The sequence below is a fragment of the Elephas maximus genome, chromosome 25, assembly GCF_024166365.1.
Source record: "Elephas maximus indicus isolate mEleMax1 chromosome 25, mEleMax1 primary haplotype, whole genome shotgun sequence".
Taxonomy (NCBI): domain Eukaryota; kingdom Metazoa; phylum Chordata; class Mammalia; order Proboscidea; family Elephantidae; genus Elephas; species Elephas maximus.
The window spans coordinates 4,270,222-4,284,385 of NC_064843.1; the positions used below are offsets into that span (position 1 = coordinate 4,270,222).

Below are 14,164 nucleotides of genomic sequence, written 5' to 3' on the forward strand. Positions count from 1 at the left end.
CTGGGGTGCCAACTCCACACTCCCTGATTCCTGCCTGCTTCTCTGTTGTCCCCAAGGTGGGGTGCCTATGTCTGGCTGTCCTGAGGCAGATTCCTCCTCACCTCCTTGGTCTACAACTTCAAGCTGTCCTAGGGTGAGGCAATACCAGCACTGGGGTTCAGAGGGCACAGTCTGGCCGCTGCTGCCACCAGGAGTGCAATCCTAGCTCCGATGCTGGACTCTGAGAAAGGGGCGGGGATGGGGGGGGGCTCCTGGGCCATGCTGGCTGCATCTGCCCCGTCAGAGCAGGCTCTGGGGAGTCCCGCATGATCCTCCTCTTCGTCCATGCCCTGCTGAGAGGCCACAGCTGCTCCTGGTTCCTGGCGCAGGGAAGGCAGGGTCTGGGTCCCCAGTCACTGACAGGGCTGCTGGGGGTGACCCTGATTCATCCTCATGAAGGGTAGGGGTAGGGAGCAGGACCATGTTCCCAGGTGAGAGAGGCCCAGGGCCCCAGTGACTCCCAGACACTGGCCAGCTCATTCCAGGACCCACCCAGTGACTCCCAGACACTGGCCAGCTCATCCCAGGACCCCAAAGTCCACAGCCTGGTGGTGGGGTGGTCTGCAGTTGCAGCAGCTGTTGCTCACCAAGTGAGACAAAGGCCTGTTTCTTGCAGGCAGAGCCTCCTGAGCACTTAGTGAGCACCACTGTATGCTTGCAGTGCTCTTTTCCCCCCTGGACAATGGGCATGGGAGCCCATCAACGGCTGCTTTCTGAAGAAGGTGCTCTTTATCTCTCTCCCCGCGCCCCCCCCACCCCCCCGCCCAGTGCAAGCAGTGGCTCCAAGGGGATCTCAGGGGTCTGGGCCTCCTGGGTTTGGCCTAAGCACTATGATCACAGTCTCTCTGGGCCTCTTCCTCTGGGGGCTGCACCTGAGCTCCAGGTCCCAAGCCAGGTGAGTTTGCCCACCCTTTCTTGGAGGCCTAGGGGCACTCCAGCCCCCACCTCCTGCGGGCCCAGAAACTTGGACCAGGATGTGATCCGAGGGTCCCCCATCAGAAGGCCGGGAAGGGTGTCTGCGCAGCCATTTTGGAGGCGCGCGGCGGCACGAAGGGAGGGACCGTGGAGGCTTTCAGCACCAGCTGCCAGCCCGCGGCTGCCCTTGCTCGCTCACGAATTCCCCGGCCTGCCCTCCCACTGCCGCCCTGAATGCCTCCTTACACGTCCTGAGAAAACATTCATAACGGCCCGCCGCCTCCCACCTCCCAAGGAATGCGCGCCTCGGGCCGGCGGGGAGGCAGGGCATGGATGGTCCCGGCGCCTCCCCATTGGACAGCCCGGCCGTGTCTACTCCCCTGCACGGCTGGCCGGCCACACGCTCACCTCCCTTCCCGCCGTCGCTCCCGGGGGAGGAAGCGAGGTGGCCTTTGCCCCCGCGAAGGCCAGCCAGGAATGCGGGGCGCGCTTCCCATTCCGCCCGCCCGGCGCTCCGGAACAGCGGGGGCGCGAAGGGACGAAAGGGGCGGGGGCGCCCGGGCCTCACCACGCCACCGGGAGGGGAGACCCAACCCAAGCGGCTCGATCGCTAGCCCTCGCGGTTCCGGCGTGCATGACTTGTGATCGCGGACCGCGGAGCAAGTCCCAGGCCGCTCCCTTCCCGCCCCGTCGCGGGGCTCGGAGCCCGCACGTGCAAACGACGCGGCAGGAGAAGGACCCACGCGCGGCTACCCGTGCTCCCAGTCGGCCAAAAGCAAGCCCCACTGGCGGCCACCGCCGCGTGGCGCCGCGCCGCGAGGTGCGCCTCAGCGCAGGGCGCTCCGAGTGCCCGACTTCGGGGTCGCGCAGTGCCGGGCCATCCCCGGCCTGGCCGCCCCCTGGGCGCAGGGGGAGTGTCTTCTGGCTGCAGCGCGCGGCTCGCTGAGGTGCCCGGGCGGGCGGGGGAAGTCACCAAGTTTGCGAGAGGCGCGCAGCAGGGCAGCACGTCGGGGCGTGGGGACAGCCCGGGGCTCGGGGACCCGGGGGGCCCCGAGGCCAGGCTCTCGGGTAGCGCTGGGGTCCGCAATGCCGGTGTGGGCTAGGGTGCTGTCGCCCCGGCCCGTCTCTCCCACCGCAGTGGTCTCCGGGCCACTCGACCCCGCCGGCCCGGGTCCCCGCGAGGAAAAGGCGTCCGGGGACCCCACGCCGCGCCACTCCCGCCCTCGCCGGCCCAGGGGAGGGGGCTTCCCACAATGCCCAGCGAGCTCCAGCCCTCACTTCCGCTGTCCGGCCGCCCGCGGGGGGCGGAGGAGCAATGTCCCCCGCCTGCGCCCCCCCCTCCGCCCTCGCGGGGCGCCCGGGCCGGGGGCGGGGCGGGTCGGGCCGCCGGGCGCGGGGGCGGGGCCCGGGGCGGTGGCCGCGGCCGGGGCGCGGCGCGGACCAATCAGGAGCAACCGGGCGCGCGCCGGGGGGCGGGGTCAGGGTCCGCAGGCGGGGCGCGCGCGCGCGGGCGGCTGGGGCCGCGGGGCTGGAGCGGGCGCGGGGGCGCGCGCCGGCCTGACGGACGGACGGCCGGCCGGACAGGCGGACGGAGCAGAGAGGCGGGCGGGCAGCTCGAAGCCGTCCGTACGCAGCGCTCGCCGGCGGCGGCGGCCACCACCCCGCCGGTCCCGGCCGCGGCGCGCCCTCCGCCCGCGCCCCATGGGGTCACAGGTAAGCGGCGGCGGCTCATTGTCCACGCGGCCGGTCGGCGATCAGCGGGTCCAGGCGGCCACGGGGCCGCTCCCAGCCCGGCTTCCCGCAGCCGCCGCCGCCGCCCGCCCCGCCCCGCCCCGCCCCGCGGGGGCGCCCTCCGGGAGGCGCTCGGGGCGGTGGCGACCCCGGCCCCCGCCTTCTCCGCGCCCCCGCCCCGCGCTGCAGCCGCGCTGAGCGGAGCGGGCGGCGGGGGTTGGTGCGGGTCCCTGCGGGACTGGCGCGGAGGCGCGGGGGCGGCGGGCGTGGGACTGCCCAGCCCTCGGCCCCGGCGCCTCCTGCCGCCGCCGCCGCCGCCGCGGTCTCTACTCGTCACCTCCGAAAGGGGAATTTTCCAGCTGGTAATTTCTGCTGCGTCAACGCCCGGCTCGGGAGCGCAGCCCGGGGGCGTCCCGGCGCCCCCCGCCCGCAGCGCCCGCGCCCCCCGCCGCAGCCGCCCCGCCGCGCCCGGGCCGCCCGCGCGCGGAGTTTGCCAAGAGTCGGAACTGCGGGAGGCGGCGCGCGGGGTTCCCCGCGCCCCGGTCGGGCCTCGGGGGGCATTGCCTCCCCCGAAGCTGGGTCCTGGCTGCTAGCTGCGCCTCCATTTTCCTGACGGGCTAAACCCGTCCCAGGGACCGAGGAGCCGGGCGGCCGGGATGCGCGGAGCGCGGCAGGGGTGCGCGGAGCTGCGTCCTCCGCGAGCGCGTCTTTGTTTCTCTGTAAATAGACATGTCAGTTTTTCAGAGTAGCACGAGTCAGTGTCTGACAACTCAATCCCGGTGGCAAGTGGGGGATTTTCAGCGCTGGGAGGAGGCTCGCTGGTCGGGGTTCCCCAGCCCAGCTGACCCGTCACCGCCTGAAGGCTTAACAGACCACACACAATGGCTGGACCCAGGAGCCCTGGTGCAAACCAAGTGGGGAGAACATATTTTCTGACACCGAGGAAATATAAACAAAAGAAAGTTTGACTGAGATTTTCAGTGAATTTCCTTCAGTTTTCCCTACTACAGTCTCCGCCATGCCTTCAGCTGGAATAGGGGTGGAATACAGCGATGAGATTGCTATCAGCATTGTTTAAAGAAATTGCTGGGAACTCTGAGCAGACACCTGTGCGGGAGGACCGGCTTGCCTTTTAATTACATCAATTGTGTAATCTTTCTGATTCGATTTGTTTTGAAAACTTGCTTCCACTTGGGTAGTGGGCTCGTGGATCCACTTTGTGGCCGGCCCTCATGCTCTGTGTTAAGGCAGCATTTCCACTCTGGAAGGGTGGGAAATCGTTCGTTCGTATTGAGGAATTTTACAGAGGAGTTTTTCATATGAACAGTGTAGTACAGAGTAGTATTTTACTGTAGTGGCATCCTTCCATTTGGTATATTTTATGATAGGATTGGATATTCGGAATTTAAAAGTTTAGGGCTCAGTAGCTTTGCTGTTGCAGAATGAGGCAAACGACAGGCACCCTAGGCAGAACTGGCTGAGATTTAAACAGGAACCTAACCGTTGTCCTTTACACAAGGTGTAATGATGTTCATGGCCTTTATCGAAAGGAAAGAGGGGTTGAGACTTATGAGGTTTTATCTTTGGGAAGTGGTTGGACTGGACTCATTTTGGGGTATTCAGACTCAACCCAAACTTAAGTCTTCCTCAAGGCCAACCTGGAGGTGGGATTCAAGACAGTTTTGTTTTGATTAGATAGTTCTGTTTTGTTTTTAGCTCTTCTGTCTGCGTCAGGCCTCAGTGCACATCCTCATTCGGATGGTGGGAACCGATCCCCTGGGCGTTCTGGGCCACCCCTCTAGTTGGACCCAGTTTGGCGTGACCTGTGACCCCTGGTGACTTCATGCAGGGCTGTCACACAGTTGCAGGGGGTTGGGGCTGGGGTTGGGGCTGGGGCTGGGGCTGGGGCTGGGGCTGGGGCGGGGCTGGGGGGAGAGAACCGTAAACCTGTAAAGCCACTCCAAGGATGTAGCGACTGCCCTCAAGTGTGGGCCCCTGTTACTGTCTGGCGGCAGTGTTATTTACAAACACTGTTGAACCAAATTAAATCTTAACAAAGTGAACTTTCTAACACTGTCCCGAGGTTGGGTGTTGGAAATTAAGGAAAACTGGGCCACTCTGTCCCTGTGGTCCGGGTTTCTGGGACAGTGTGCAGCGCTCTTGTGCCGGCGTGAGAGCTGAGAACCCCGTTCAGGGTATGGTGCTCAGAAAGCTCCACTCGCCCCTGAACTGGGACCTTCACTCTATGTGCTGAGTCGCCCTCTCGGCTGGCTGCCGGGTTAAAGAGCGAGCATTCTGGAAGCCATTGCTTCCCATGGTTACGCACCTCATACCCCAGTGTCCACAGTGAGTTGGTGGCTTTCTGTTTTGGGGGCCTTGTGCTCTTTCCCATTATAAAAATGTGGGTGCTTCTTTTGCTCTGACCTAACACATTTTACCTTAAAGTCTGTTGAATGATGATAGATCGTGAAGATTCCCTTGTGAATTGGCTCCCTCTCCTGAAAAAAAAAAAAAAAAAAAGATTGTTCCTGTGAGTTGGCTTGAAGGACTTGGCTCCTAGGAAGAAATGGAGGTTTTTTAAATCCAAATTAAGGCCACAGATTTTGAAATGTGGTTTTCTCATCCTACTCCTTGTTCTCCTTTTCCCTGCTTGCCCCCCTGGCTTTGGTACAGCCAGCTCTGGCTATGAAATTGTACAGAGAGTGCTGGGGTCCCAACGGGAGGGCGAACAATTTTGTTTTCTCCTCTTTCTGCCATTCTAGCTCAAGCACTTTGAGCGTCTTACAGGTGTGTTCGTGGGCCTTGTGTTCCGTGTCGTTAGTGGCGAGGAACAAGCCCTGTGGTATTGTTTGTGGATGGAAAAACCATGAAAAGGAGAACAACCTTTTCTGATGAACTAAAACGTTGCTGAATTAAAGGATAACAAGTGAGACTGTCAAGTTTGGCGATTTGTGATTTATGGAAGTGTTTGTTCAACAGTTGAATATCCATCGATAGTGCCTTTTGGCTCTTACTGAGATTAAAATATTACTAACTTGGCACTTTTAAACATCATTGTATAGGTAAAACATTACCAACCTAGGTATTGGTAAGCCTCAAGGTCTATCGGAAGTTGAGAAATGATGTGAGTATATTTTTCATCAGCATTTAGAGCTTTTAGGTTTTGACAGGTGTGTTCTTTGGGTCGTATTAGAGATACTCCCAAAGTTAATTTTTCGTGACAACACTGTTGTTATCCAGGACCTGCTCTGTGCCAGACTCTAGGCTGGGTTGGGGGCAAGCAGAACTAAAGCAGAGGCCGTGTGGTCTGTGGGGCTGGGCTGGGGCCAGGTGTAGGTGACAGAGCTAAGTGAGGACTGTCCAAGAGTTCAAAGGAGGATGGAGCTTGGACCAGGGGTGAGGGCGGAGGGGGCGGCTGAGAGCCTAAAGATGACTGGAGGGAAAGGGACCCCCAACATTGGGCCCACAGTGCCCGGATCCCCGCAAGTGCCCAGTCAGTATTTGTGGAGCGGAGAATGTTCTAACTTCTGTCTTTGTGAAGAGGAATGCCACGAGAGGGCAGGACTCCTCACAGGCAGCTTGTGGGATGGCTGGCCATAGGGGCTGGCACAAGAAGTGTGATAGTTTCCAAGTAGACCTTCTGAAGCTTTTGATCCACATGATTGTCATTTCTGTGAGTCCACACTCACGTGTGATTGCTATCTTTTCCGGAAAGCCCCAGGACTGCTCTCTAGCCAACCCTGGGGCACCCTTCGCATCTGCCTGTGGGTATGCTCCTTGAGGGTGTGAGTGCTCACGGTTCACGGGCTTTCCTTAGGAGGGGCCCGGACTAACAGGCCAGTCATTTCCAATTGCCAACAAAACTGAGAAGATCAGTGTATGCATGTGAAAGATCGCTTTTTAAAAATGCATTTATTTACATACGATTTGCTAGGACTGCTGCTTGTCTGGGGTACAGACACTCTTCTGTTTGTAAGGTATTTTATTTTCTCTCATTGCTTCACCTCCCTTTCCACAAAATTTGTACTACTCAGAGAAAGTGAAGCCTCCCGTACGTAATAGAAGTCTCCCCACTCTCTAACGTGTTGCACACACACCAAAGTTCCAGGGGTGGGGAGGTCCCTCTGTGCCTTGGCTACACATTAACAAACCGGCTGCCATTGAGTCGACTCAGGACTTATGGTGACCCCATGTGTGTCAGAGTAGAACTTTGCTCCATAGGACTTTCAATGGCTGGTTTTTCAGAAGTAGATTGCCAGGCCTTTCTTCCAGGGTGCCTCTGGGTGGGCTTGAACCTCCAACCTCTCAGCAGCAAGCATGTTTACACCACCAGGGCCTCCCTGGGTTCACATAGAGGGTTTCAGGTGCCTCTGGAGAGGTGGGCACACTTCAGCAGTGCTGCACACCCGGCCTCAGGCAATCCCTTCTTGGTGTGGGTCCCCTGGCAAATGAAGGCTTTGACCTGCGATCTTCCAGGTCCCTTCTACTCTTGATGCTCGGGTGCACATATGTACCTGGAGAACGCATAGTAAGGCAGAGGCTGCCAACTGGCTGGAAGACTAAGTTGTTTGCCCAAACTAAGCATTTACCCATCTGCAGTGTTGAGTCACTGTTTTCCAGACTGGCCCCCCTGAAATCACCCCACAGAAAGTAACATGGGTTAGGTGCTGCCCTGAGGTGCAAAGGAGCGTGGAGACGGGCCCTCGTTTCCGTGGTGTGGGGGTAGGTCCACAGAAATAGGCTTTCTAGAGACACAAGGAACGTGGTCATCAGCTGAAGGTGGTCTGCACAGAAGAGGCTGTGGGTGGAGCAGGTCCTGTAATTGGGAGGAAGAGCTTGTATAGAGAGCTCCGCCAGCACGTGGGGCTGCCTAGTAGAGATGCAGGGAGAGAGGAAGGTGATTATAGCGGGAGGGTGAAAGGGGCCTGGGTGCAGATGTAGTCACCAAGAGGCTGGAAGATTGGGGAGAAAGCGACCAGACCCTTTGGGTATGTTTGGATTTAGGTGGCACCCTGGTGGCTGAGCTCTCCTCTAGACTCTGCGATGTCAGGAGGAAGGAGGGCGGTCAGGGCCCAGGTGTCCAGGGCTTGTGTGGACTGGAAGGCCAGTGCCCCAACAGAAAGTTCCTAATCAGATGCTAGCAAAGATGGGCTTCTGAGCAAACTCAGCCTGGGGTGCGGTACCCTTCAAGTGTTAAGGCAGGTTTGCTTTGTCCTCTTGTCCTACCCGTTTAAAGTAATGAAGCTGCGAGTGTCCTTTTATTTAGTAAGTTCAAAGCCACTTTAGACTTTTTTTTTTGGAGAGAGAAAGTAGTAGAGATGGCGTTTAATTTGGGGATTTTTTTTTTTCACATTTAACCATTTAATATGTTTGGGTTTATGTCTATCGATAATCGATCTACTTGTTTCACATTTTTTTTATTGTGGTAGATACATATGTGACAGAACATTTACCATTCCAACCTTTTGTGCATGTGCAACTCAGCGACAGACGTTTTTGAAAGAGGCAGAAATCACCCAGCTTCTTTTAGAGATGGACAATGAGCTCCCTGCGGAAGGTACCAGCAAACCCAGGGAGAACATAGCCGTGTTCCCTTCAGCCTTGGGGGAGCAGTGCCCCGACCCCTCAGAGGGAGCTGTGCCCCCCATTCCTCAGGGAGAGTTGTGCTTCCTGCCCTTCACAGGGAGCCGTGCCCTCCATCCCTTAGGGGAGCCATGCCCCCCCATCCCTTAGGGGACCTGTGCCCCCTACCCATCAGGGGAGCTGTGCTCCCTCTGCTTCATGGGGAGCCACACCCCCTGCCCTTCATGGGGAGCTACATCCCCCGCCCTTCATGAGGAGCTGTGTCCCCCATCCCTCAGGGGAGCTCTGCAGTCAGGTATGGAGTCTGAGATGCTTGTCTCTGCTCTGTGTGGTCCTGATGCTGTCTTGTGGGCATGGTTGTCACCCATTCAGGGGATCTTGTGGGCATGGTTGTCACCCATTCAGGGGATCGTGTGGGCGTGGTTGTGACCCATTCAGGGGATCTTGTGGGCGTGGTTGTGACCCATTCAGGGGATCGTGTGGACCTGGACAGTGCCTGGAGCCTCTGGCCTCTAAAGAAGCCCCAGGAGCCCGAACCCTGCGCTTTCAGTCTTCACACTTGCCTGGGGAGGGGAGAGGTGACATGCTCTCCCACAAATACAAGGCCAGACAGGCTTGCAGACCCAGAAGTACCTTCCCACAGGAGCGAGGGTGTGGTGTGAATCAGGAGAAGGAGGAATGAGAAGATGAAGAAACCAAGGTGTCGTCCTGGGGAGTGTGGTGGCCGAGGATGTGTCCTAGGCAGGGTGCTGGGATGCACCTGTCTCCCCGCCCTCAGGTCCTACAGGTGACGTGGGCATCTCAAAACTCCCTGTGTGCTCTGCTTAGTGAAGGAGGTGCTGTTGCTCCCAGCTTCCTGGCTCCAAGGCGCATCGGCCAGGGGACGGGCAGAGAGGATGCGCTCCTCAGCTGTGGGGTGAGCCCAGCTCGGGGAACACAGAGAACTCCACAGTGCTTCCGATGTCAGCATGCTCTGCAGTCTTATCTTGGGGTGCGAGAGTCCCCAAATCCCCTGGGACATTTCTGAAAGTGTATGCACATGGGTGTTGTCCTGGGGAGAGTTTCCCAAGTTTTCAACAGATTCCCGTGCCACACACACGCAGAAGGGTCGGCACCAGGCATCAGTGTTCTGTGGGCTTATTTCAGGTTTATCCAGACTCAGGAAGATTGGGTTTATGTTCTCTTTGTTCCCTAAGGAGTCCTGGTGGTGCAATGGTTCAGAGCTCAGCTACCAACTGAACGGTTGGCCGTTTGAACCCACCAGTGGCTCCGCAGGGGAAAGACCTGGAGATCCACTTCTGTAAGAATTACAACCTAGAAAACCCCGCGGGGCAATTCCATTCTGCCACATGGGGTCACTGTGAGTCCCAAATCTACTCGATGGCACTTAAAAACAACAGTTCATCTACGCTCTTTTGCCGGACCCTCCAGTCCCACCCAAAGCCCTATTTAACGTTGGGGTGGCTGGCATTCTAAGCAGTGTTTACTTTTCTACCTGTTCTCTTGATCAGTGCTTTCTTCGTCTGTGTCTAAGATGTGAATAGTAAGAATTCACTGTTGTGTAAGAGTTACAGGTGGCAAATCTTCCTGTGAGAACTTTATTAAATAAGAGAAAGTTAAAGAAGGTGTCCAGTGTGCTGAGTGGCGACTAGTTCTTCCTGGCCGGCAAGTTCTGTGGTGAGTGGCAGACTTCTCTTGTGTTTTGGGAGTTCTGAGTAACTTCATGAAGGTGCTGTTTCCTGTGATTTGAAATGACTGCTGCTGCCCATATTCCCATTTGTAAGTTTTGACTTCTGAAGGGAAACCAAGGGAGTTGGTTGGTATACGTGAAACTATAAAAACCAAACCTGATGCTGTTGAGTGCATTCTGAACTCATAGCGACCCTGTAGGACAAAGTAAAACTGTCCCACTGGGTTTCCGAGGAGCTTCAAACTGCCGACCTTTTGGTTAGCACCCAAGCTCGTAACCACTTCGCCACCAGGGCACTTATTAAGCAATGGCTGATGTTCTTATCCAAAGGGAATGGACATTTTAGCATTAATACCACTCTTTGTACTTTAAATAGTTAACGGTATGCCTAATTATTATATATTCTCATTTTTGCTTCCCTTTTTTGGTTTTACATGGGTAACTCCCAAAAATAGGAATTTTACCTATTTCTCCATGAGGATATACTTATTGTTGGTTGCCTATAGTGATAATGGAAACCTGTGTCTGTATTATTTCATTGCTTTTGTTTTACTCTGTATGAGGACTTTTTTTCTTTAACCTCAGAGTGTTTTGGGGAACTTTCCAGAAGTACCAACTGACCTGCTGGCCAGCTGAGCAGAGTGGCTTTAACACTGGCTATGTTTGACTTTTCCATTTTTTCTTGTGTTGCTGGCAAAATGAGACAAGAGCAAGGAGTTAAAAGGTGACACTGCTTTGTCCTTTTTAGTTAAAGGTGGTTTAGCGGTTGTTTATGGAAATTCCATTGGACAAAACAGTAAACATCTTGGGGTATCGAAAAGTTATACTTTTAACTCCCTTGCACCTCCTCTTCTGGTCAGCTTCTCTGCTGCTATTGTTTTGCTTTTTTTCAGCATCCACAGAGGTGCAGCTCAGGCCTCCAGGACCTCTGGAGGCCACTGGGCAGGGCTTGGTTATTCAGGACACCATCGCACAGTGCTTCCGGGGGCCAGGGGGCTCTTGGGGATGGGGCATTGCTGTCCCCTTTTCTCACCTCTTCTCACTCTCAGGATACCTCCCAACCCCTGGACAAAGGCCTTGACTCCACAGGCAGCTGGGCTGAGGTACAGACCCCTCTGCAGATTCCCCGGGTCTCAGCCAGGTGGCCAGCGGAGTTCGCTCTCAGCCTGGAACTGCCAGTCCCTTGGAACTTCCTAAAACGTTGAAACCACAGTCTGGGTAGGATTGGACACCAGATTAAATTCAGTTTACAGCATTTGCATCCTTTAATTACACATGTTCCCAATTCTGTAAAAGTTACATCATTCTTTTATAATCTAATTGTATTTTAAAAGGTACTTGGGAGTTTTCAAATGTATGCAGAGTTAGAGGACATGTCTCCTCGAGTGGATCCTGCTCTTCTTGTTTGTTTTCTCTCCTTCAGTTTCTTTTTTTCCAGAGCGTTTAAAGCAAATCGGACGTTTCACTCTGCCTTTGAGTACTTTACTTGGTGTACTAGTTTTCTGGGGCTGCTCTAACAAAGTACCACAAATGTAGGGGGGTTGCTTCTAAGTACAGGAGTGTGTTCTCTCTGAGTTCTGGAGGTAGAAGTCCAAATTCAGGGCATCCGCAGGCCGTTTTCCCTCCAAGGCTCTAGGGGAGGATCCTCCCTCCTTTCTTCTGGCTTCTGGTGGCCTCAGGGGCTCCTTGGCTTGTGGCAGCAGCATCACTCCATCTTCATGTGGCTGTCTTCCCCGTCTGTCCCTGTGTCTCTTCTCTCTTACAAGGATACCACTCAGATGGGATTAGGACCACCCCATTCCAGTGCTACCTCATGTTAACTGATAGCATCTGTGGAGACCCTATTTCTAAACAAGGCCATGCTCACAGGGGCGAAGAGTTAGGGTTATCTGTCCAGCACTCCATCGAGGAATTTCCTTTTGCTCCTCAGATGTCAATGTTGAGGAGGTCTTGGCTTGGTCCTCTGGAAGGATGGTGGGTCTTGGGGGAGGAAAGGAAGGCACAGTCTGTTCTTCTCAGCCACTCTGTAGTAGCTCTAAGGTTTTAGGTGTGCTGGTGGCTCCCGGGACAGCTGGAGGGTGAGAGGGCAAGGGGGCCTGGGAGGGCCCTGGGAAGGCAGCCTCCATGTCACTTGGTCCCCATTCCACTGCAGCCCCACGTCCACCCAGCATTCTCCCACTGTGACCACATCCATCCACGTCCACCCAGCATTCTCCCACTGTGGCCATGTCGACCCACATCCACCTAGCATTTTCCCATTGTGGCCACATCCCCCCACGTCCACCCAGCATTCTCCCACTGTGGCCACATCCACCCACGCCCACCCCACGGCAGCCCCTTACCCTGTGGGGACGTGGAGTTCACGCTCCTCCTGTGGGGTGCTGGGACCTGGGGCAGAGCCAGAAGGAACCGACACGGACACACCGAGGCTCCAGTGCAGCCGAGGGAGACGAGTGTGAGTTGCTGGGTCTGACCTGGATGATGGTGCCCACCGCCTTCCTGTACCCGATCCCAGCACGGGGGCGTGTGTCTAATTTCTGTACCTTATCATAAGGAGCCTGCTTTGGAGGAAAGGGTGTTTGAGCGGATGTGCTGGAACTATGTGAGCTAGCCTGTGCCTCGGTGGGGTACCCCTGCAACTCATGGGGGACTGTGCCCTGAGCCCCACTGGGGGACCCTGCCACATGCACCCTGGGGGACCACACCCCACACGCTGCCGGGGGACTCTGAGTGCAGACCACACCCCACACGCTGCCGGGGGACTCTGTGAGTGCAGACCACACCCCACACGCTGCCGGGGGGCTCTGTGAGTGCAGTCGGCTGCAGTCTCTGCTCCGGTTTCGCCTGGTCTGTTTCTGGGCGCCTGCACAGTTGTTGCTTTTAGCACCCCTGTAGCTGGTTTTGTTTGGTCCTAACATGTCATGGTCTCATCTTCTAGTTGTTGGGCATTTGGTCGTTTCTTACTTTTCACCACAACAATGGCAAGGGCAGGAACACCTCTGAGCACATTTCCTTTTGGATTACGTCCTTGGAGCAGAGTCACAAAAGTAGAAGCAGGGGTCCAGAAGATAGGCACTCGGAAAGCTCTGTCTGTGATGCGGGCTGGGTTCCGGAAAAACGGCCCCCACCTGCCCACCCCTGCCTGGCACTGTTGCCTTTGAGTATTTATGACTTTAAGTTAGTTTCTGCCAGTTTCGTATGCTCAGGTTTTTCTCTGAGATCTTGTCTCAGGGTCACTTGGTTTTTTTTTTTTTTTTAGGCCCTGGCCAGAAACGTTTAAAACGTCAGCATTTAAGTTAAACTTAACTGCAGCTGTAGGATTAATTTTGGCTTTACAAGGAGGTGAGAAGGGGCGATGGGGCCCATTTAGGGGTCACCCAGCACCCCTGGCTAAGACAACGCAACGATTGCCAGTGACAGGCGTCTGGTGCCCATTTTTTCCCCCCACAGGGTCCAGTGGAGGGCCGTGGTGAGAACCCTGTCCTCTAGGGCTGCTTACTGGTCTGTGTAGCCCAGACCCGTGATGGCTCTCTTGCTCCCATGGTCACCACACGGGTGCACAGGAGACACAGTGTTCATCCCGCAGACATTTGCCACAGCTGCTGTTCTGCACAGGTTGAGGATGAGGAACCCTATGGCAGCAGCCTGGGCTTTTCTGTGGCTGTGGCCAGGCGGTCAGGTGGGTGGGCGGGTGACCCCCCCCCCCCGCCCCCAGGGCCTGAGAACTTGTCCTCCTCTGCTTGGACCAGGCCTGCACTTTGAAAAAAAATGTGGTGAAATTTCTATCACACGCTCTTTACTGTTGTAGCCATTTTTAAGTTGCAGTTCACTGGCATTCATTCCATTCACTGTGCTGTGCACACCCCCCCATCCATTTCCAGAGTCTTCACCCCAAACACACCCTGTGCCACGGAATGCCTGTACCTTTGTGCCCATTCCAGATCAGGTCTCGCATGACACCACGTGTGCTCTGAAGCCTGGTTGGTAAAGCCATCTGGGGCCCTGGCCTTGCCTATCGTGGGTCCCGCAGCCGGGAGTGACCCTGCCCCAACTCTTGTGGTCAGTTTACAAGTGTCTGTTTGAGTCCTTGCTTTCAAGTCTCTGGGGTACATACCAAGGGGCAGCATTGCTGGGTCACGTGGTAGTTGAACTGCCAAACTGTTTTCCAAGCAGCTTCACCATTTTGCATTCTCACCAGCAATGGGT

General features: G+C 56.2%; 1 protein-coding gene across 1 annotated transcript in view; it reads left to right on the plus strand.

Annotated features, from left to right (window-relative positions):
• The first annotated feature begins 2,524 nt into the window (after nt 1–2,524).
• Nucleotides 2,525–14,164, plus strand: part of ZBTB46 (zinc finger and BTB domain containing 46) — a 53,191-nt gene continuing 41,551 nt past the window's right edge. The window contains exon 1 of the mRNA XM_049869090.1: nt 2,525–2,667. The gene's annotated coding sequence lies outside the window, so the exon portion shown is untranslated. The remainder of the gene's footprint in view (nt 2,668–14,164) is intronic.